Source organism: Amblyomma mixtum, chromosome 1, assembly GCF_055824585.1.
Source record: "Amblyomma mixtum isolate Tamu chromosome 1, ASM5582458v1, whole genome shotgun sequence".
In the NCBI taxonomy this organism is placed as follows: Eukaryota; Metazoa; Arthropoda; class Arachnida; order Ixodida; family Ixodidae; genus Amblyomma; species Amblyomma mixtum.
This window is the reverse complement of record NC_143012.1, coordinates 178,450,936-178,472,739: the sequence shown is the minus strand read 5'-3', so window position 1 is coordinate 178,472,739 and position 21,804 is coordinate 178,450,936. Positions and strand designations below refer to the sequence as shown.

Here is a 21,804-nt window from a genome sequence, read left to right as displayed (position 1 = left end):
GAAGAGCAGCTGCACGACATGGAAGAAAACGGAGTCAACTGCGGTGCAAACTCTCAGTGGCCACAAAACAGCAGCACCGATCTAACTAATCCATCCTCGCACGGGAAGATACGGCATCTTCTTTGAATTTAGATGACTCATGCATTCTTGTACAATGTTCGAAAATTTAGTGGGCTTTCATTGGTTCCTATCCTATACCCTAACTCCAAAATCATTTGTTCATGAGCGATATGTACGTACATGGCCTTCTTTTGAAAGTGCGCACACGCACGAACTCCGAGAATAGCATAAAATCAAAACCATGTGCTCCGACACGGGGCTGGTAAATTCCGCAAAAGACGAAAACTGTACAGCGTCGGCCGGGAATCGAACCCGGGCCACCCGCGTGGCAGGCAAGTATACTACCACTGAACCACCGACGCTTTTTTTTTCTTTGTTGCCTGTTTTGACAACGATAACAACAAGCCGCTAAAACACGTGAACCGGCCTACGGTCAACGTGGTTGTTTAAAACTTCTTGAGGGCTGCAAGTTCATCCAGCACGGCAAGCCGTTCGGGTAGCTCCGATTGGGCTCGGTAACATTACTGCACACGCACAACACTTTCAATGAAATTTTCTCTGACAGGTCGAATATTCACATCGGCATTTCTCACTCCCTTAGCGAAAACTTATACGTTTGGAATATACTGTGGGCTATTTAAATTGCATTTTAAGCATATTTTGCATTTATGAATGTATTCATGAAAGCATTAAAAATATGCAGGAAATACGTTCATGAAATTTGATGCTTGGTATTCGTAATATATTCTTAAAATATGCCAAAAGTACCTCACTTAAATCATACTTCGAGCACTTTTCAGATACATGAAAAAATGTGTTCGCAGTTTTAGCATCTTCTCAATGTATTAAAATGTAATTTCGTAAATAAGAAATTAATTCTTCCGAAGTATACTTCAATTCTAACAAACGGGCAGTCCTTTTAAACGTATTTACAGCACATTTCTAGCTGCCATTAAACGGTCGAGGGCTCCAAATCACGTTTCGGCAAATGGCATTTGCATGTTTTAAATGTATTTGAAGTGTACTTTCGTAATTACGCAATTAATGCGTACTTACGGGCCCCGTCCTGTGTTTTGTGTGCTGCGGTCTTCGTCTTTGCGCTGTTTACCCTTCAATATGTACCACCAACTCACCAGTTTAGCTATTTTACAATTAATTCGGCCAAAGAATATTTAAATTCTAGCAAACTGGCAATCCACATTAGCATATTTGCAACGCACTTCAAGCTGCCGTTGCACAATCTGATCCTCGAAATCGAGTTTCGGGAAATCGCATTTTGGTGTTGGCAATGTATGTAAAGTTTGGTTTGGTTTGGTTTATTGGTGTTTAACGTCCCAAAGCAACTCAGGCTATGAGGGATGTCGTAGCGAAGGGCTCGGGAAATTTCGACCACCTAGGGTTATTTACCGTGCACTGACATCGCACAGCACACGGGCCTCTAGAATTTCGCCTCCATCGAAATTCCGCCGCCGCGACCGGGATCTAACCCGCGTTTTGGGGTCAGCAGCCGAGCGCCGTAACCACTGAGCCACCGAGGCGGGGCGTATGTAAAGTGTACTTTCGTAAATATACAATCAATCTGTCTAAAGTATACTTAAATTCTAACAAATGGGCAGTACGCGTAAACATATCTGCATTACACTTCAAGCCACCGTGGAACAATCTAGGGCTCGAAATGACGTTTCAGAGAACAGTGAAAACTCTCCCTTTCCTGTCGTCCTTTCGTTTATGGTAACTTCTAACCAGGAAGGTAATCGCCACTTATGTACACTACGTGCGGAGAACGTGATAGCATTATATCGGCAATGGCGCCTTGGGCAGTTAAGGGCCCGAATATGCCAGCGAAAAGTGAAGGCCGACCGGCTCCCTTAGACGCCCGTGTATCTGTTGATTGACAGTTCAACTCCTGACCTATGCTTAATGCAAGTTTAAACTAGCAATTCGGTTCAACATTTCCGCCAGATTCGAACGCGACAAATATAGCAGTCCTGCGATAATTTGGGTGCCCACAGTCTTTGCGCAAAAAACGCCTCACCGGGCAAGATAGTGCGTCGCTCTCGGTGGGTATATATAAGGCAAGCCAAGTATAAAACGTGTCGAGCACTTCTTGTCTGCTGCGTCACTTTCGTCATGATTTGCTGCACTGTAAAAAATTTGCACCCTTAAGGGTGCATTTCCGTGTCTATAACTCTCACACCCTTGCACCCTCCCAAGAGGGTGCAAAGTATGCTCGTCGCACCCATATCAAGGATGGGATCTTTACAGGTTGCACCCTTATTTCCTGGCTACCTAAAAGGGTGCAACGTATGCTTGTCGCACCTTTTTTTTTTACTGCTTTAAAGTTTCTTAGGTGTTTACTGCTTTAAGTGGCGCTGATCAATTCCTTTTTTGGGGTGCACTCTTGAATGGAAGCTAAACATTTCCTACGAAAAGCTGCCGACGACCTGTCTAACTTCGCACTAAAGTTACTGCATCTCCAACTCTACTTATAACACCCAGATGGGTGTCTCACAATGTTTCTGAACCTCTTTGCTGCGGCGTCACATTTGTTCTTGTTGCGACTGAAAGACGGATGAAAAGGAAAGTGCACGAGCCTGCCGACTAGCTCGAGCCGAGCCACCACCGCTGTCATGTGCACATTGAGGAGAGCTATAAAAAAAGGTGAGAAGAGTGAAAGATCAGGTGCGCGTGGCAACAACCGCGCTGCCCAAAAGTTTATATATATCTAAGTTTATATATGCCATTTTGGAGACCCCCTAATTGGAGTCAGTGACGCTTAGCACTTCAGCTAAAATAATTCCGTCAATTATCACATTCTGGGGACGCAGATCCGAGTCATAACTGCTCGCATCAAGGTTGCAGCTGTCTTGTAATGAAAAACTCGAATAGCTCACATCATTTTAAAAGCACGCTTGATTGAAGTACTGGAATGTTGTCCGACAAGTCAAAGAATACCATACACCCTCACGTACCCTTGCACCCCAAGGAGCTACCACACCCTTGCACCCGTGCAGCTTTCAAGGGTTCATGAGTGCAATAAAGGTGCTACCGGCCTCAGCGCACCATTTTCGAAAAAAAAAATATGAAAAAGGTAGTGTGGGAAGGGTGCAGCCATGAGCGCTACACCTTTAAGGGTGCAAATTTTTTTACAGTGTGTGTGTAGGTATCTTTGCCGTTCCCATTCCGTCACGTGACCTTGTAATCTCATACACCTCTTGATTGCTGATGAAAACGCGTGTACAATTGGTTCTGCAGTTAAAGCATAAACCCGTCTCATTCTGAAGCCGTCCAGTAGACCTTTTCCAAGCCCAAGTGAATATATATTTAATTATTAAACCTTATTTATATTCTATTTCTAACGTGCTCTAATGTATTTAATGTATAATTTTAGTGTATTTTAAATGCATTATAAATATGCTAAGCGGGCAAAAATGTACTTTTCGCGTATTTTTAAAAACGTTCAAAATATTGTTCGTAGTATACTTAGAAAGCATTCGTATTGAAGTTTAAGCATATGGACAAAAAATGCGAAATAAATATGAAATTAATACAATATATTTTAAATGCATTTTTAGCACATCGCCTTTTTCGCTAAGGGCTGACATCCTGGTTTTCCATATGCTGTGGAGGCTCAGTAGCAGGATGAGATCATAAGGAACATCTCGCTCACCTTCTACCGCTAAGAACCGGATTCCATATGGCATCATTGGCAGGTCTTTTTTATTTCTCTCTGTAGAATGTCCCCATGGAATACCGGAACCGAGCATTCTATAAACGCATGCTCGGTTTTCTCAGGCTTTTTGAAGAGCATACTGCTAGCCGTCCATGGCAAAAAAATGCGCTTTTGATCTATCCAGGTTTTCACTGACAAAGTGTTAGTATGGAGCATGAAGAAAAAACTTTTCACGTTAGGATTTACTGGCATACGTTTCACCCTTTTCAGAACATCCTGCCTTCGTCCTCCGCAGGCTAGCTGTCGATACAGTGGTGTAGGCAGCATGACATCCAACAAATATTTACATAGTTTTTTTCTTGACACATGACTAAAATAATCTAAAGAAAAGCGCACTTTCAGCATGTTAAAAGCCGCAACACCTTCGCGCCAAAATCCTCTTACAGATGCCGTTCTTTTATCAAAACAGGATACCAAAAACTCAGGCAAAGCATTGCGAGGCGCACTTGCACAAAAGTACGCAAAAATAAATCGCTATGGTACCGCGGAAAAATAAACCGCGATACAAAATGTCTGATAAACAAATGCAGAAGACCCACTCCCCCTTTTCGAATCGAAAGAAACAGATTTGCCCGACACGTACGTGCCCATGAGCTTCCCCAAACGAAAACAGCTAAGATTCTATGTATTTTCTGTATCGTTACGCGCGACATGAATACCTGCAAGACATACCAAACTTTCACAAGCAGGAACAGGTTGCAAACAGTTGCTCGTGTGAACATGGATAGGTTCCAGCCGTTCCATTCTTTCGTTTTTCTTCTGAGATTCTCTATTTCTCTATTCAAGTATTGATCAGTGTCATTGTATTGGTCAAGTGGTACACACAAGTACTTTGAGGGAAGCGCTGTCCATAGCGCATTGGCAAACTTTTCAGGTTTTTGATCCCACTCCCAGTGCCAGAATCCAGATGATTTCTCCCAGTTCACACGGCAGCCAGTTTCAGCGCAAAAATCAGCCGCCACAGAACCACCGACGCCGATGTTCCGCGAGCGTACTGCCCATCTACTATAGCGTAGGTAGCTGCGGAAGCCGCAAAAGTAAAGAAATGCGTCGGCCGGGAATCGAACCCGGGCCACCCGCGTGGCAGGCGAGTATTCTACCACTGAACCACCGACGCCGACGTTCCGTGCGCGTACTGCCCATCTATTTATAGCGTAGGTAGCTGCGGAAGCCGAAAAAGTAAAGAAATGCGTCGGCCGGGAATCGAACCCGGGTCACCCGCGTGGCAGGCGAGTATTCTACCACTGAACCACCGACGCCGATGTTCCGTGAGCGTACTGCCCATCTATTTATAGCGTACGTAGCTGCGGAAGCCGAAAAAGTAAAGCAATGCGTCGGCCGGGAATCGAACCCGGGCCACCCGCGTGGCAGGCGAGTATTCTACCACTGAACCACCGACGCCGACGTTCCGTGCGCGTACTGCCCATCTATTTATAGCGTAGGTAGCTGCGGAAGCCGAAAAAGTAAAGAAATGCGTCGGCCGGGAATCGAACCCGGGTCACCCGCGTGGCAGGCGAGTATTCTACCACTGAACCACCGACGCCGATGTTCCGTGAGCGTACTGCCCATCTATTTATAGCGTAGGTAGCTGCGGAAGCCGAAAAAGTAAAGCAATGCGTCGGCCGGGAATCGAACCCGGGCCACCCGCGTGGCAGGCGAGTATTCTACCACTGAACCCCCGACTTTTTTTTTTTCATTATTGCCGTCTGTGACATCAAAACAAAAAGGTAAAAATGATAAAAACATCAGCCTAATTCGGTTGACGTATCAGGGCTTAAAATCTTCTCAATGCGACCAGTTCACCAAATACAGTAATCCATTCAGGTGGGTCAACTTGCGCTCGGTACATTTCTCTCAAGCTCGCAACACTTTCAATAAAGTTTTCGCGCACCGAGCGAACGTTAACATCCGCGTGTCGCACTTGCATCCGTGTCGTCCAGAGGCTGTGGAGGCCCAGAAGCATGATTAAATCATACGGCACTCCTGCTTCATTCTGAATTGGCAAGAATCTGATGCCGTAGGGGTCCAGGGGAAAACCTTTTTTGACTGTTCGTTGGAGCACATACCAATAGAAAATAGGGTCCCAACAGTGCAGAAATGCATGCTCTACTGTCTCAAGTTTTTTGCATAAGAGACAGTTTGTGGTCTATGGGACAAAAATCCCCTTTTCGTGCAGCCACGTTTTAACAGGAAATGTATTCGAGTGCAATTTAAAGAAAAAAGATTTCGTAGATGGGTTCACAGGCATATTTTTAACTCTCTTTAATACATCGTGCCCGGGGCCTCCACGATAAGGTAACCGGTAGATTGGGGTCGGTAACATGGTGTCCACCAGATCCTTATAAAGCTTTTGCTTTGACACTTTAGATAAGTACTCAACGGAAAATCGCACATGGATCAGCCTAAAAGAGAGTACAACCACTCGCATGTAACCATTGACAGTGCCACACATATTCGCACAAGATGAGACGACAAATTCAGGAAGAAGTCTCTGCAACCGCACTTGGATAACAGTCATAAGAATATTATCCCTTTGATTTCGAAGAAAGAAAAAACGCGAAACAACTTGACGCAGAAATAAATGCACAAGGCGGAGGCCTCCTTTTTTCACTGAAAGAAACAAATTGGTACGGCTGGTTCTCTCCCAGTTTGACGACCAAATAAAAACAGCAAATACTCGATGCATCTTTTGAATACTGGCCCGAGATGCGCACAGCACATTCATCAAATACCATATTTTGGATACAAGGAAAAGATTGCAGACGGAGGCTCGCGCAAACATTGATAACTGCCTCCCTTTCCAGGCATCTGCTTTCTCCCTCGCCCTTGACGTATCTTCATTCCAGTGTTCACCTTGCCGCCGCGGTGGCTCAGCGGCTATGGTGCTCGGCTGCTGGCCCAAAAGACGCGGGTTCGATCCCGGCCGCGGCGGCTAGAATTTCTTTGGGGGAGAAATTCTAGAGGCCCGTGTACTGTGCGATGTCAGTGCACGTTAAAGAACCCCAGGTGGTCGAAATTTCCGGAGCCCTCCACTACGGCGTCTCTCATAGCCTGAGTCGCTTTGGGACGTTAAACCCCATAAACTAACTAACTAACTCCAGTGTTCACTTGCATCGCGATAATGCACTAGGGGGACGCCGAGATATTGCGTCGGCGAAGACGATCATCGCATCCTGGAAAAGTGTTCAGGCATCGCTTCCCAGTCGCCATGCCAAAAGCCAGAGCTTTTGTCGCAGTTTATGAGACACCCCGTTCGTTTGCAAAATTTATCCACCGTGCTGATCACCTCGGTAATGCTGCCTCTGTCTGAACAGAATACCGCAATATCGTCCGCATAAGCAAGGATTTTGACGTGAGTCGACTGTAATCGAAAGCCCGTGATGCTCTCACTTTTGATGATAGCTAAGCACAGTGGCTCCAAGTAGGCCGCAAACAGCAGAGGCGATAGCGGCCAGGCCTGCCTTACCGACGAATGAACTGCTATCCTGTCTGTGAGGTCACCATTAACAATAATGCGCGTGGTGCAGTTTGCATATGACATCTTGACACCTTCTGCAATAATACGGCCCACATTAGCGTGCTCCAAAATGCTGAAAATGACATCATGGGAAACGCGATCAAAGGCTTTTGCCAGATCTAGTTGCATCATAGCGATGCGGTCCCCGAGCACATCGCATCATTCCATCACGGTCCGTGCGACGTGCACATTTGTGACGATACTCCTACCTTTGATTCCGCAAGTCTGGTGCGGCCCAACCAATTTCGTAACTATGCTGTGCAATCTCTTTGCTAAAACCTTCATGTACAATTTATAGTCCACGGTGCTGAGGCTTATCGGGCGATAGTTCCCCACCAACAACCTCTTTTCTGGGTCATCTGATTTCGGGATCAACACTATGTACGACGTGGTGAATGAGAGTGGCACTTGTTCTCTTTCGTAAGCTTCATCTAGAACTCTTAGCAGTAACTGAGCGACTGTTGGCTTAAATGCTTTGTAAAATTCGGCCCCTATTCCATCAGGTCCTAGAGCTTTTCCCACATGCAGGTCTTCGATTGCAGTCTCTATTTCTTTTGCAGTTATGGGCTGCTCAAGAAGCTCCTTTACTTCGTTCTGAAGTCTCGGCAGGAGAGGCAAAAAGTCAACCAGGAAGGCCTCATTCATGTCACGCGTATGTCCAAGAAGCTCAATGTACTGCTCTTCAAATAGCTGCTTGATTGTATAAGCGTCACTCGTGACTTCATCTCCGTTCCTTATATGCCTGATTTCGCTTTGGCAAGCATAACGCTTTTCGTCACACAAAGCTCGCTTCGTCGGCGTTTCACCAGCCCACAGTTTCTGTGTCCTTGCGCGTATAACGGCGGCTTTATACCGTTCAGTGTCTAAGCGTTCGAGCAGGCTTTTCACCTCCCTTAGGTCCTTGGAATACTTCCCAGGCTCGGAGATTTCCATGCCTATTAAAAATTGCAGTTGTTCGTGAGCTGCTTTTTCTTCCTGTTTTTCTTCGTATCGCTTCAAGCAACTTTTTTCAATGGCGCTTCTTTTTATCCACTCCTTGAAATCTTCCCACTGAACCGCAACAACGCTGGGTCGCTCCTCAAGCAGCTTCTGCATTCCATCCGCAATATCAGTTACGAAATCCTCGTCCTCTAAAAGCTTTACATTAAATTTCCAAAGATTCCAGTTAAATTTTGTCTTTGCTTTATGCCGAAACTTGCGATCACTAGGCAATGATCACTAAAAACTACAGGTATAACTTTGCAACTCGTGCAATGAGACACGAGATCTATGGATGCATAAATTCTGTCCAACCTGGCATGACTATTACGTTGAAAATGAGTGAACTGAGTTCGATTCCTTTCGGTAAATATACTGCCAATATCCTCTAAACTATTATCATAAGCCAGAGATTGAAGCAATTGAGCACTCTTATCATGCACAGGCGTACCCTACACTCGATCATTAGCGGCACACACACAATTAAAATCTCCCAACAGCAACAACACTCGGTCGCAAACAAGGAAGGGCTCCAAACGGGTAAAGAAATCAAAACGCTCAGATTCAACATTTGGAGCATACACACATATAATGCGTCAACATAAATTGGAAAAGAAAAATCTACAACAATAAACCGTCCACTAGGGCAAGAAAAAACCGACTCGACAATGATGCCTAAATTATTTCGGACAAATAATACGCACCCACCCGAGGTGCCAACGGAATGGCAAACACAAACGTTAAAGGCTGCACGAAAGGTGGACACCATGCGATCAGTGGATTCCTCACTTTCGATCTTGGACTGCAAAAATGTCAAGCGCGTTTTCAGCAAGCAGGCGATTAAGCTGGCACTGACGCCGTCGTGCACCAAGGCCTCTCACATTCAAAGTTGCTACATGTAAAGCTGGGTCTAGTCTAATCGTCATGCCCTATGAAAAGGAGACTTGAGTCACACAGTACCCGTCATAGACAGCCGAGCAGTATTCTTAAACTCACTGTGCATGTACGGAGTCGCCTTTCCAGATATCCGCGTGCAGGCGTCGGGAACCCGTGGGTAATTCCTTCGCCAGCAGCTCCAGATCCGCGCACACAGTCTGATGGGTACCACTCCCCACCAAAAAAAAAAAAAACAAGGGAAAAAAGAAAAGCAAGAAAAAAAATGGCTGAGGCTTAGCTAAGGTTAAGCCTAGTCAGATGCGAAGCATATTGATGGCTAGGCTTGGTAATACATGGCTTTCCTTGGTTGAATACTTGGTCATTTTAATACAACCACTAGAAGCCTTCGTCGTGGGGGAAGACAACGGCATGGCTACAGCGGAACGCCGACTAACCCCGAGACGCGCTTTGGGTGAGCGCCTGGATTGCCACGGAAGCCGCGTCCGCCTGCCCGGTGGAGCGAGCGTTTCACCTACACCGAGTGTGAACGCGCGTTCGAAATGCGCGGGAATGCCGCTCGAGGACATTCCGCCGTCTGTGCGATGGCATCGTTCTCCCTCTCCCAGCGCGTGACGGCGATCTGTCGTGACGTCATCGTGTCACGTGGTGTGGCATCATCGTGTCGCGTAATTTGGAGGCGCACAACCACAGCGACGGCGCGAGGTGGGCCCCCGTTTCTCCACTGTCGTGACGTCATCGTGTCACGTGTTGTGGCATCATCTTGTCGCGTAATTTGGAGGCGCACAACCACAGCGACGGCACGAGGTGGGCCCCCGTTTCTCCACTGTCGTGACGTCGTCGTGTCACGTGGTGTGACGTCATGTATCACGTGATTTGGAGGAGCACAACCACAGCGACGGCGCGAGGTGGGCCCCCGTTTCTCTACTGTCGTGACGTCATCGTGTCACGTGGTGTGACGTCATGTATCACGTGATTTGGAGGCGCATAACCACGGTGAAGGGCTGAAGTGGTAGGTAAAGTAGTATGCTTCGCATCATGGAGGAAGGAAAAAGAGAGGAGAGGCCCTATCCACACAACACCATGGGAGAAAAGTGTGGAGGAAATCACGTGGTTTTTCCGCGATCGGAAGGCCATCTAGTCCGGGCAGCTTAGCAACGGCGTCGTAGTTGCTGCTTGCAAACCGGGCGGTAGCAGACGGCCGCGGCGTAGCATTTGCGGTGCGGCGTAAGCGTACTTTTCTCAACTGCTCGAGTTTGTTTTTGATCGTACTCACAGGCTGACGTTGGCGCCGTTCACTCATATCTCAGGTGGAATTCGCTGCAAAACTCTCGTTGTTGCGTGCATTGATTTCAACGTGCTCGGCGACCACGATCGCACGGGCATTTCGTCTGCTGCGCCACTGCTCGGAGCCGTCGGGATACTACCGCTGCTCACTGAGGAGCACTCGCGCTGTTCGTTCACCAGCGATTACATACGCCGTGCGCTAGAGAGGTCGTCGGCGTATTGTGCGGACGTTTCACGTCCTGTGCGTACAGTGTGCGTGTACCATTCGCGCTCCCGTTTCCATCGGCAGTGAATCCTAGCTCGTTGCTATTAGGCGTGTTCTTGCAACGCTCCAGTGATCGTCACTGGTGTTAGTGTAACTGTCATTTTCGTTTTTCGCGATTGCGCTTGTGTGAGCGGCGGGGGCCATGACATGGGCGGAGGGCGATATTTTAAAGGAAGCTGCCTGCGCTCACTTTGCTCTTAGTATACTGCAGAAACTTTATTACCCGCCCGTTTCAAGCGAGTAACGTTTGAAGCGTTTAGCGATCTCTAGCTTCTGGGACGTGCCGGGCTCAAGTGTATTCGTTCATATCGTGGCCAAGTCTGTGTTTCTGGTCGCGCGCTATACTTAGACCGGTTTCCTGTTGCAGGTTTGCAATTGCTTTTCTATCTGATGTCATAGTCAATAAGTGCGAAAAAGGCGAAGCTCTAACTGAATTAGGAGGCCTTTTCTCACGTGTTTATTGTGCCCATGTCATGTGATTGTGTTTTTTGGGGTAAAAGTACTTAGTGAAATGAGGACCCACATGTGCGCTGAATTTCATTGATGTCTGTGGTTATGTTGAAGAAAAATAATTTGATGCATTCGATCATTGCGTACAATAGATCAACTTTCATTTTATGTGTTGTAATCACGAGTAAAGTGTGCTACTATGCAGTGACATTACAAGCTAGTATTTCATCAAGTAGCGAAAAGCGGTGCGTACAGCTGCAGCTCTGCACATTAAACGTGAAACATGGCATTGAAATGATGCACAACACCGTAAAACTTATACTGCAGCCACTGGGTACTCCTAAACTTCTAGAAGTCTGAAAAGCTACGGTAATATATATTATGCACAATACTAGATCTGTGGATATGTGAAACATGCTATGTTGCCATGCTACAAAGGATGGATTTATGGAGAGGGGCAGTCTCATTTTAAACATTTATTTCTTGGACTTTTTTCATTGAGAAAAAGATGTTCAGAATGGTTATCCTGTGTAAAATTTCAGATAAACCCTCCCCTGCTGTCTACTATATGCACTTTGGCCCTCTCCGTTTCTGTCACCTGCGTGAGTGGCTCTTGGAGTTGTGAATCAAAAGCCATTGCTGGCACGGCCACCAATACAACACGTTATGATATTACATTTTGCGTTCAGGGTCAAGAACTCAAACTTTTTAGTATACTTGCCCATCCTCACTGCTGTATACGAGAAAGCACCCCATGCATCACCAGCCGCACGAAAACATGCTATGAAGATAAGTATAGTATTTATGGCCAATAACAAAGTACTGCAGAATTTTTCCTACCCTCACTGCTGCAGCACAAGGCAACGTTGACACAGCCAGCTTCCCAAACATATGCAATGGAAGCAGATGGCAACATTCAGCAGCAAGAGCGGCATTAAAAGGCAGGTTGAACACTAAGGTGGGGTGTGACCATGCATGGCAGCATTGTTCACGACTCAGCCGAAAGCAGACAAGTGCACACTCATTCAGCATAAAACTGAGAGGTTTGTGCTATCCTCCAGAGAGCGCGATTAAAGTGCGGCCAGTATGCGGCACACTTTTATGCGAGCATAGCATGCAAACAACCCAATATCAATAACCTTGCTCAGGGATCTCATGCTTGAACCTCTAAACTCATTCTAGCAAAGAAGGATTTTTTTACAACCTCTTCAGCACATTTGACAGCTGTCCACTCAAAAATCATTATGCTCTCAAATAAAAAGTGTTGCAGAGTACCATTTAAATATAAGTGTTGTGCAAGCAAGCTGTACATGAAAGGCTTCCAGGGTGGCCATATACTAAAACATTTCAGGAAGCTTAAGTTTAAAGGGAGTACTTTACACTGCATTAAGGTGGGATAGTTTGTTCAGAAGCTTCATGAAATACACTGTGAGATCCAAGACACACAGCATTAAAAAGAGAAAGAAAAAGAAAGGAAGAAGAAGAAAGAAAGTACTTTCTGGCAATCGGTATGTGAAATCTCTTAATTTTAGAACGTTCCCCAAAGCTCTTATAAAATTCGACAAAATATTTTTGCAGAAATGACTCAAAAAACCTGAGCTACTGGTGACTATTGCATGCCATACTCAGTAAAGAATGCAGGGGCTCGTTCGGTTGAATGTGAAATTTACCGTTGATTTTATATGCGACTATTGTTGCGTATACATTTATGCACTCGCTGTAGTTTCTTCCGGCATCTTGCATACACCTGCCATTAATTCGATCCCGACTTTACGTATTCATTGATCACACGCGCCCTTAGGTTATTCTAAACTCAAGGTAGACACGTGCGCCGAAGCAGATGACTAAATTTTTATTCTTTCACAATACAGCCACTACCAGTGGCGTAGGCAGAAGTATATTTCGGGGAGTGTTATACGCCGCCGGTAAAAACAAAGAGACCCTGCGCTTAAACAATACCTTAGAGATTTTTCTTCTTTAATATAGGCGAAGGGTTAGTTTTGTTTACTGCAATATCTATATAAAGATACGTATGCACACAGGATCCCGAGAACATACATTCATAAAAAACATTTATTTTCTCACAAAAAACAACTCATACGGAAAAACGTGGCTATTTACAATATTTTCACATCATATACAACAACACATAAGCTTCTGCTCTACAACAAAGTCATCAACTGCAAACAAATGGCATTTGTCAAAACTTCTACCCCGTACATTCAAACCTGCGGGGGCCTGTGCCCATGCGGTAGCACGCTCCTTCGTTGGCTTTGAAACGCGCGCGCAATCAGCGCGGCGGCGAAACGTCAGCATGACGTCAGCCCGGACAAGATGGCGCTGAGCTTGTTTCCGGCTTCACAAAATGTCACGTGACGGCCTCTCCTCTAATTTTCCTTCCTCCAAGCTTCGCATAAAAACAGCACAAATGCACATTGCAGAACTACGGAGGCGGTTTCCCCGCCTGCCTTGTCTCGGCCATGACGTTCGGCCGCGGCTTCAACATCGGACGCCGGATTCCCGGGGCCTTCGACGCCGGTTCGTCGCTGCCACCATCAAGATGCGTCTTTTGGCCGGCGCTTTCCTCGCGGAAGCGTTTCCCAGCTGTTAGGGTGCCGGCCTCTTGAGTGAAGTCCATGCCTTCGGTGTTGGCAGGTTCAGCGCTGCCCAGATCTTCGGCCGCGGCTTCTGTCGCGCCCTTCGGCGCGCCATCGCCATCCTGTTGAAAGGCACTCTGAACTTTTACTACACTCGCCGGTACCTCACTTGACGTCGCCTTCTGCTTCGTCAAAACCGTAAACGACGGCCCTTCCCTCGCTGCTGGTTGCCTGTCTGCACGGGCTGCATCTTCCGCATCAGCCTCGTCCATCAGCAACTCAGACAAGTCTATTCCTATACCGGGGCCGGTAATGCTCGCGTAAGTGCAGGCACACTGTCCGTCTTCGTGGCCGAACCGTCGACAGGCTCCGCCACGCGGGACTCGGCATTCCTTACGGATGTGCCCCGTACTCCGACAGCGTAGGCACAACGGTGGTCTGCCCGGCACAACAACGATCGGCCAGTTCACCGCTAACGTTTAGCTGGTGCGGCAGGTCGTCCAGCTTCACGCCAGCTCTCAACTTCAGCGTGACGAGACTAGTAGTCGAGCCTTTTTCTGACATACTACTCACGCGCCAGCGCTCGCGGGCAACTTCTGTCACTTTTCTGTACGGCGCAAAGGCAGCCCGAACATCCTCGTCTGGCACCATGTCAGCCGGTTCATCACACCGCTGCCAACCAGTTATTGCGGCTCTCGTAGCATGGTCGGGTCGAAGAGGGGATGAGGGAGGTCGGAGGCGAGGTTTAAGACGGGGAAAGACAAGGAGAAGAACTTTATACAAGGGAATTTACATATATACAAACAGCAACTGAGAGAACGTCTCAATAAGAGAGTCTCAAGGAGCAAAGCTACATGACGATGAGCTCAGATGGTCAGGAGCTACTCGGCCGTCCAAGGCGCCGAGTTTTATATCCTTTCTTTTCCCTGGGCTCCCCAGATAGGGGCCCGGCTTGTCGTGAAAGGAGGGTCCTGAAAGTTCACTGTGCCACCCACACACACACACTCTCAATAGGGAACACGTACCCTTCACGTGTTGGGAGAGAAGGATGCCCTCCGCGTCGCGCAGATTCTGGAAGGCTCTCGAACAGCGTTCCCGCGCCCCTCATGTGGTCGCACGTGCTCGGGGTAGGGGAAACGGTCGTTGACCACTTCTCCCTGGAAGACGGTTGCTGCTGTCAACTTGATGTGCCCCTTGGAATGTCCAGTACCGCCGAACTTTGCAGCCAACCTCTTTCTGTACTGCAGAGCTGGCTGGCCAGATGCGGGGTGGATGACTGACGCCGCTTCCGTGGCTACTTCAGGCGATGACCCCGCGTGCCTTTCGTGACTCATCGGCATTCCGCTACTACCACGCCGATTTTTTTCTCACGAAGGAGGCGAAACGTAACAGACTGCCCCGCCGGGAGAAGGAGATCCCGATGGACAGGGGACTGCATCCGCTGTCCGGAGGGATGTCGCTCGAGGCTGCTCTTAACCGGAGTCGGTCGTCTCTCGGCGCCTCTTGAGTCCAGCGAACCTTGAAGGCTTCTCTCGCGGCCCGGAAAATCTCGAAGGGCCAGCGTTCCCCACCGCTGGGCAGGAAAAGATGGGCTCGCATCCACGTTGATATCCTGGCTTGCAACATCAACTTCCAAGGCAAACCCAAAACACCAAACCAACAACAAAGGAAAGCACAGATGGGACGTTCCAAACAACAAAGCACCGCTCCACGCGCAAGCGTTCGGAATTCACTCAAGACCCACCAGGCTTCCTTTTAGTATCCAACAAAATCCTGCTCCAGAATACTGACCCCTCAATTTTGCCCCAATTTAGGGTCAAAGCGAGCGTCCGCGTCACATCTGAGGTCGCCAAAGACAGACCGCCACGTGGTACGATAAGCGGTGGTGTGTCAAAGCCTACAAATTTTGAATAGAAACTCTATTCCATATCAATCAAGCTCTGATCCTCAATACCACCCGGATATCGAAAGTCTGCTTAAAATTTGGCCCACGGTCAGATTAATCCACTAACTCTTCTCAAAGAAATTTGATCGCTCGAGACTGAGGATCAACTGCTCCAGTTAACCTCACAAAGATACGACTGCTCATCCGAATCCGTACTCATTCCCGTACTGACGCAAAACTTCTCTTAAACTCATTGTGTCAGGTACCATAACCTATACACAAGCTGCTACAGCTCTTCTCCACAAAATTCTGCACCTTCACTACCATCGGTTAATCTCCGAATACCGCAATCGGATAACTAACCACGCGCCAGTAAACACAGTACGCAAATTAGCACAAATACATGCACTTTGCCTTTCGAAAGGCATTAGCTACACTGTCGTTAATGTAGCAACAAGATCTTGGTATCTCAACCAAGTTAGACACGTCTGAATCTACTAAAGATACACAGGAATCGTGCGCCGAGATTCCAACACAAAAACACTTGCTTGCTCTAAACGGTTCCACGTTAGCAAACAGCACATCGTCTACTCGGGAATCTTCGCTACACTCCTGTCAGTGCCCTTATTTCTCGGTAGCATGGCAAACTGACACTCATTTTTAACTCAGCGAGACGATAATCTTTGCTGAAGATGTGAGGGAGTACAACCCTATCCGATCAACTATAAATCTTCAGCCCAAAACGAAGTAGTCTTTCCCTTTTTGATTTCGCACACACAAAAAAGGAACAAAAAAAACAGCTACTTCGAATGGCTACGCGGGGGTGAAAACTGACTCACCTCCGCCGCGTTGAAGAGATTAGCCCTTCAGACGCGCCCGCTGGGGTTGCGCTCTGACTGATGACACTGCTGTCATTTCGTTACGAAAGGCCTCTGAAAAAAGCCATATCCTACCCTCACTGTAGTTTCCGCGCCCCCTCGATGCGCCCAGAAAACCTTGGTAGTGCGTGCAAAGTCGAGAACCGGCTCTTGGCGACGCACAGCGACCAGCGCGAGAAGCTGTTCTTTGTTCTCTCCCCCAGCACTGAGCTCGGCTACCCTTTCGCCCTGCGCGCTTCCCGGAATCCAGTGCCGCCGAAAGTGAAGGACGCATCCTTCTTTTCAATTGCGCGCGGTGAACATGCCTGCATGCGGGGTCTCTGTTGCTCAATCCCTGTGCTCGCCTGCGCTGACGGTCGCGCAACCTAGCGCCTTCCGGTCTCTCGGGCCGCTTTGCTCTTTCCCTTGCCGCCTTCTTTTCAGGTACGGGTTGTCTGGGTTTTCCCGCAGGCCGATGCCTTTTGAAAAACCCCCCTCCTGCTCTGCTTGGAAGATGCGGTCTTCCCTTTCTGTTACTGCGGTCAGGTTTACAATAATCCACGCGTGTCGCCTGACCAGTAACTTTAGCCGCAAACTTGCGAGCTCTAATGCGGGAAGGCTTTCCTTTCCCTTCTGCCGCATTTTCATCTATGCTAACACTAGCACCCCTGCATCCTGCGTCCGTTCACTGGCGTGGCCGGAAGCAGAATCCCCAACTCAACCACCGACGCGGATGTTCCGTGGGCATACTGCCCATCTATTTATAGCGTAGGTGGCTGCGGAAGCCGCAAAAGTAAAACATGCCTCGGCCGGGAATCGAACCCGGGCCACCCGCGTGGCAGGCGAGTATTCTACCACTGAACCACCGACGCTTTTTTTTCTTTATTTTCGAGATTGACATGAAAACAATAAAAACACTTCAGCTACACTTGAGTTGATACGGATGAAGTTAAAATTTCTTAAGTTTCACAAGATCATCTAGTAGTGTTACCCACTGGGGTGGGTCACGCTGCGCCTGGTAACATTCCCACAGATAAACAGCACTTTCAACAAAGTTCTCACGTGTACTACGAGCGTTTATATCCGCATGCCTTACTTGCATTCGCGTTTTCCACAAGCTGTGGAGGCCAAAAAGCATTAATAAGTCATAGGGTACCTCTTTACGATCAACTGGTAGAAATCTGATACCATAAGGCTGCAGTGGTAGTTCTTTCTTGGTGGTTCTCTGCAGGACATCCCAGAAAAGTATGAAGTCCCAGCAGTACAGGAAAACATGTTCAATTGTCTCCGGCTGCTTACATAACAGGCAATTTGTTGTCCATGGGACAAAGATTCCTTTTCCATGGAGCCAGGTTTTAAAGGGTAGTGTATTAGAGTGCAATTTGAAAAAGAATGTTTCCACTGTCGGCCGGACCGGCATCTTTTTCACCCGTTTTAAAATATCCTGCCCTGGGCCTCCACGGTAAGGTGCACGATACAAAGGTGGCGGCAGCATAATATCAACCAGATCCTTATAGAGCTTCTTTTTGGGAACGTTATACAGGTATTCTAGTGAAAAACGCACTTCCAACAACCTGTAGGAAAGGACAACCTCACGCAAATGTCCGTTTACAGCACCAATCATGTTTTCACACGATGACCGACAAGGTGCGAGTGAACTAATGGATATTCAGAAATATAAGCCCCAAAGAGTAAGAATTTCATAGAGGATGCATTGTTTCATTTGTTGACCAGGGAACTTACCTCATCATCTCCTGAGTAGCGTGAAAAGCGTGAATAAACGCTCGTCATGCATTATGCGCAAAAGAAATAAAAAAAAATAAACATACAGACGAAAGTTCGTTGTATCCGAGGTTAAAGCACGAATATTCATTATATTCGTGGGAGCATCCCAAGCTTCGTTATATCAGATGTTAACAGACGAAAGATAGTTATGTCCGAGGTTAACGGACGATAAACCGTTATATCCATGGTGCCAAGCTGAGCTTCGTCATATCCGAGGTAGTATACTAAGTTCGTCCAGATACTTGTTAGTACACTAGTATGCTAAGGTAGTTTACTAAGTAAGGTAATATACTAAGGCACTATACCAGCGTACTGAGGCACAATACTAAGTTCGTTCGTAGCCCGGTGGGCCGGTGTCCACCGGCCACTGGCTACTAGCAGACGGCGGTCGCCTTTTCCTCTTGCCAAGACGCTTCTCGTGGTGACGCATCAATAATTCACGGTCTAATCCGAAACCTTAGCGTATCTTTCTCTCTCAAGAAATTCGTCAGCGTGAGTGGGAGCATGCGTTTCCAGCCATTCACTACATGTCACTTTATTGTTCAGTTTCACGCGGTGATCTAATGACTAATTTTATCCTTTTTCCCTCCATAATATTTAAGTTAAAAGAGAAACAACTCTTCCCCAGAAAACTCACGCAGATGACGAGGAGACAAGCAGTAAGTGGGCCTAGCCGTGAGCCTTACAGAATCAAAGCACTGTGTAGAGTGTATGCAATTGCTGGTAACACTGAATCATCATGAGAACAGCCGGAACTTGAACTTCGTATTCAACGTTGCAAGTGTGCAAGTGTATTAGTAAGTAATAATGTGCATTTAGCGGCGGCTATTTAACTTTATATAGCTCAAAACGTTCGAAATATACATCATTTAAATTTTTCTGCAGGCATGAAAAGTTAACTACTTGAAAATATGCTGCAGACGATAGAAAATTAAATAAAGTTTAAAAAATCCGTGGTCATCTCGTTGCGCCTATTTTACCAGCTCTAGAGCCAGCCACAAATAGAGTTTTGTCTAGATCTGCTTTCTGAATCACAAATAAAGAAAGTACTGATTTTAGACACCTACAAGGGCGCAGGGAGATAGGGGGCGGCGCACTTTGTACCATGAGAAAAGCTTCCGCACGGCTTACGCAAAGGAACCGTGCAGCCGGACCACCGCTAAAATGAAATATCAGGAGGAGGTACCATGCCTGAGGAGATCGCATCTCGCGTTCTGCAGCGAAGATTGCGCAAGTCCGGGCATGGCCCCCATCCCAACGGCAGCCAACCTGGGCCACATGAGAACCGCGGGTGTTCTCCTCCCCTTCCCTCAGGTTCAGCTGCCTCCCATACCCGAGGTTCCGACCAGGGATCAACCAGGTCGTCCAAGGGTCTGGTGATGAACAAGGGCTCACCTGGACTGTTTATGTGCGCATGTTTCACGGGTAGGTCCCAAACGGCGGGACCAACTGCTGAGCCTAATGTTGTGTGCATAATGCTTGTCAGTGCGAATTTAGGATCAGAAAAATGTGGCATGGATGTCCAGCGTTCGTGAAGGCTTTCAAGGTGCCTGGATTTCCTTCTTACGGTGTTGGCTATACGGCGGAACACCCTGTTGCTATACGGCGTCACATCTTGCAGCTTTCATTTTGCATCGCTTCTTTTTGATAACGAGATAAATAATTTATTATTTAGATAGATTCGGTTATCCTTATCTTCGATGCTGTCGCAGGGTTGTTACAAAAATAGAGAGAACGCAAATAAAATGCATGGTGTAGATATGTATATAAAAGCTTTTAAATTTTCAGGCGGCAATGTGGCTGATTGGGACAAATTTTACAATACAGAAAAACGTGCGAAAGTAAGGAAGCGAAAAGTGCAACCCGCATTCGCACCAGGGAGAACAGCTACGAAAGGAGGCTTTTCACAGACGACTAATTAACAACAAGATCATGCTAGAAATTCCCAATTTCTTTAGGAAAAAAAGAGAAACTATGTGATTCGTTATGCGTTAAATATTCTGCTAAGTCTTGTGTCCTTGTATTGCGAGCTGTGAAAAGGGGTCTGTATGTTTTTTTTCTGTCGGTATTTACGGGACACAGTCAAGAGAAGATAAGCTTCAGATAGGTGCATTTTGTGTGTGCACTAAAAGTAGAAGGGTCAGCCTCTGTTTTTACTGTATAGAAGGGTGGTCAAGGGAGCGATATTTATTTAAAAGGGAATCTGATGGTCTTGCGCAGGGTGCTCTTGATATTTAACGTTCAATACTTTGTGTGCGCTGACCAGCTTATTACGTCGTATTTTGTGACTGATTAGAAGCAATTTAGCGTGAGGTTAAGGGGCTCTGATCGAGCATCTCACCGACCAAAGAGTGGCAAATGCATATGTTGTTAGAAGTGATACGCTGCGGGGTTATATGCCTTTACGGTAGTGCTATTTCACTAATTTTCACAGCTTTGAACGCTAAGTATGAAACGGAGTTCAACCGCTGAAGAACTAAGGTAGAGCATCATATGTAGGGATAAAATGAGAGTGAAAACAAACCTACGGTATTCCTTTGGTGGCTGCGTGAAAAAAAAATTAACTTTTGTTCTAGTCTTTATTGACTGAAATCTTTTGCTTTCGTTTTACATGAGGATTTTCTAGAATGCTCTCTGGCGCTCACAAACACGTCGGAGTGCGATCACACGGATGAACTTTACGTCCTAGAAAAAGTTTGATCTTGTTCTCGTACGTACGCCCCCGATGTTTCGCAAACCAGCCGTCCAGAAGACTGTTACGGCGAAAGCCTTTAATGGCTGATAACGTCGTCCGTTAACAAAGCTATTCACACGAGTTTACCTCGGGAACTAAGAAAGATAGAAGAAAACAAATGGTGCTCCAGATAAAGGAGGAGAAAATGAACCTCGAAGACAAGTTTGATGACTGTAGAAAAATTAGTCAATTTTTTATAGTGAAAAATGTAGAAATTGCGCCGAAATTACGCAGACGTCGACATAGCCACGGGAACGGTGTGACGTCACATCCACCGGAAGTCGTCACGGCATAATGAAAGTTCTCACAGAAGTGCCGGAGGAAAAACGTCGAATTTATGTCAAATTAGATGTAAAAATGTGCAATTAAGCGCAACTAACACTTAAGATCCTCGAAAGATGCACAATTTGGGTACCGATATAGCCACGGGAACGGTGTGACGTCACATCTACCGCAAGTTGTCACGGCATAGAGTCTTCGCGTTTCGCCTCTCAACACTTTAGTTGCCAAAGTGTCCTCGCAATTTTGGATGCTCCCCCGTTCGTTGACGTTGCCTGGAAGCCCCATCTCGCGAGGTGAAATGGCGATATGTGAAAGTCACATGGGAAATTCTGCAGCTCAAAGATCATGAAGTCTACGAACACATGGGAAAAACAGAAATAAAGTACAGAACAAGGACCCCCTTTTCTGATTCTCCCTTAACGAAAGAGAACAAACACAAAATACGACGAGATAATTATGATGCAAGGACATTATCATGCC

General features: G+C 46.9%; 5 non-coding genes across 5 annotated transcripts; all 5 read right to left on the bottom strand.

The window, feature by feature from the left end:
• Positions 1–4,839: 4,839 nt before the first annotated feature.
• TRNAG-GCC (transfer RNA glycine (anticodon GCC)) lies at positions 4,840–4,910 on the bottom strand. The gene has a single exon. It is a non-coding gene; the product is annotated as a tRNA-Gly (tRNA).
• A 71-nt stretch (positions 4,911–4,981) lies between these two features.
• Positions 4,982–5,052, bottom strand: TRNAG-GCC (transfer RNA glycine (anticodon GCC)). Its single transcript has one exon. It is a non-coding gene; the product is annotated as a tRNA-Gly (tRNA).
• Positions 5,053–5,123: 71 nt separating this feature from the next.
• Positions 5,124–5,194, bottom strand: TRNAG-GCC (transfer RNA glycine (anticodon GCC)). Its single transcript has one exon. It is a non-coding gene; the product is annotated as a tRNA-Gly (tRNA).
• Positions 5,195–5,265: 71 nt separating this feature from the next.
• On the bottom strand, positions 5,266–5,336 carry TRNAG-GCC (transfer RNA glycine (anticodon GCC)). Its single transcript has one exon. It is a non-coding gene; the product is annotated as a tRNA-Gly (tRNA).
• An 11,988-nt stretch (positions 5,337–17,324) lies between these two features.
• On the bottom strand, positions 17,325–17,395 carry TRNAG-GCC (transfer RNA glycine (anticodon GCC)). The gene has a single exon. It is a non-coding gene; the product is annotated as a tRNA-Gly (tRNA).
• Between the last annotated feature and the right edge of the window lie 4,409 nt (positions 17,396–21,804).